Source organism: Amphimedon queenslandica, unplaced genomic scaffold (assembly GCF_000090795.2).
Source record: "Amphimedon queenslandica unplaced genomic scaffold, v1.1 AMPQUscaffold_12743, whole genome shotgun sequence".
Lineage (NCBI taxonomy): Eukaryota > Metazoa > Porifera > Demospongiae > Haplosclerida > Niphatidae > Amphimedon > Amphimedon queenslandica.
The window spans coordinates 14529-17086 of NW_003547021.1; positions in this window are offsets into that span (position 1 = coordinate 14529).

Here is a 2558-nt window from a genome sequence, read left to right on the forward strand (position 1 = left end):
TCTTTTGATTTTTGTTCTGTTTGGTCCCTTCTGGCTCTGTTCCTTCTCTTCTTTATTTTGTTTTGGTTTGGAGTGATTGCCAACTGTTTGTGCTAATCAGTCATTGTATTTATCATTTTATCCAGTGTATTCAACACATCACTTGTCATTTAATGCATTGGCAACGAAGGTGGGATATATGCCCAAGTGCAGCTACAATCATCTACACAAAAGGTAATGACACTGCTATAGTGTGGTCACTACTAATAATAAAATTGGGTTGGGCATTCCATATTTGTAAAGTATTGTGGTACTCATTATATTTCATTCACGAAACTTGTAAACATGCCTTTTTGGCAAAACATCGAATCCGAAATCATTGTCGTTTAATTAATAAATTGATGACCTCTGTCATGCACTGTGCACTGAACTTATCTTTCAGTTTTTACGTACATCTAGCTTTTGTAGTTGTTGTAACATTGTTGCAAAATCTAAATCAGCTTCAAAGAGTTTATTGAAATCTTGATGAACATCACATTTACAAATGAGTGAAGTACAAGCTATTCTTCAACTTTGTTGGATCCATTTGCTCAATGAAAGTAGCACTCTCTGCTATAGTTAATGATTTGCCTCATTATATGTTGACGCAAAAGTAATTGCATTGCTCGAGTGTAAGTACATTATTGGCAGATCTGCTTCTAGTGGCGGCTCAATGGTCACATGGTTCATCATGATAGTCAGAACTTCCATTCTTCATGTGTAATATATATCCAGTGACAATTCAGGAAATACTGGCACACCCAGAAGTAATGCCTCAAGGTGTTCAATATCAGCTGCACACATACTGCTGACAGACTTTGTTATGCCTCCAGTTGGATGTGGGACATTCCTTACATATATCCCAGAACTTTGCTCCTCACTGTCAGTTCTCTCACTTCTCTGGTCATGTAAGCCTTCAGTCATACTTGCCCAGACACTATATACCAACTAATTCAAGTTCACTCTTATATAAGACTTAATTATTAGGCCCTCACCCCAACTAAGAGTGGATGAGTCAACTGAGGAGATAGTATGTACGGTAGACTAAAGTCTTAGAGGACAAGGAAAGGGCTTTAGAGAGTGCTGTGACTGTGCTGGTGTGTGTCAGTCTGAGAGAGAGAGATTGAGAGGGGGGCTTTGTCGAGTCGACTGCCCTAGTACCCTAGTGTCAGTAGTGTGTGTAAAGTGATGTATTTTATTAGTTTGGTTCTGAGAAGCACTCTTCTCCTGTGAACTATGTGAACTTGTTCCCTTTACTTCGACAAACTTTAATATTGTGACTGACAAGACCACAAGATCTGCATTTCTGTTGGATGAAACAACATGATGGAGCAAGGTCCTGAGGACTTCCACAACGATGACATGTAGGCTAGTGAGATTGAAAACTAGGCTGCTTACCCTTAACATTATGAATACCAGTAGAGTATGACTCATGGAGCTTCATGTGCTTAGCTTGAGAAGCCACTTTTTCCACTAAGATAGCAGTCTTTACAGTACGGTCAAAAGTAAAGTTAATACTCTCCACATGTGAGCAGTTGCTTTCTTGTAGACTCATGTAATAAGCCACATAGTAATTGCCAACCGTTTGTGCTAATCATTGTATTTATCCAGTGTGAGATTCTTGTTAAACAGAAAGAAGCAGAATATTAAAGGAAGCAATGATTGTTGTTTTTGCTGCAACAAATGAAGAAGAGTTGCAATCATTGAGAGATGGCCGTGTGGGATAACTATCAAGGAGAACGAACCTGCTTTAAAACGGAGACTAGTAGGGGACTCTTCCTGAGGTCAGGAGAGCAGCTCACTTATCTGAAACATGTTCTGTAGCATCTCCATTTAACACAGTGTTACTTTTATATAAGTTGTTATAATGAGATGAACCTGGTGAAATGGTTCACTGGTGCTATAATTATGTGGGGCGTGACTTGTATATGAGGTGTTATTAATCAGCATCCATGGAATTGAATAATAAGCTTATTGGCACACAAATTGATTGTGAATGCGTCTATTTCTAAAAAAAATTAACTTAATAAATCAATTTTCAATGATAATTGTTGTTGCATAACAATTATAAAAAGTAAGAAAAACTAAGCGTGGACTCCACTAACTCATGTCTGATAATGCACAGTGGCCTGGTGTCTGGCTAAGAAAGCAGTATTCACCAACTGAATAGTGGCTATTCTCATTCTCTGATAAATTCACAGAGTCACTAGAGGAAGTAGCCAAGTGATGCTCAACAGAATTAATACATAACCAACTAATAGCACAAAATACTATGTAAAGTCTTATTTGTGAAAGGAAGTACTTCTATTATCTATTAATAGATTTAATTCATTCTAACCTAAGGAGGTCAGGTCTATATATGTCTATGTTGTGTACAGGGGTAACAGTGGTAACAGAGGTAACAGTGGTAACAGGGGTAACAGTGGTAACAAAGGTAACAGTAGTAACAGGGGTAACAGTGGTAACAAAGGTAACAGTGGTAACAGGGGTAACAGTGGTAACAGGGGTAACAGTGGTAGCGGAGGTAACAGAGGTAACAG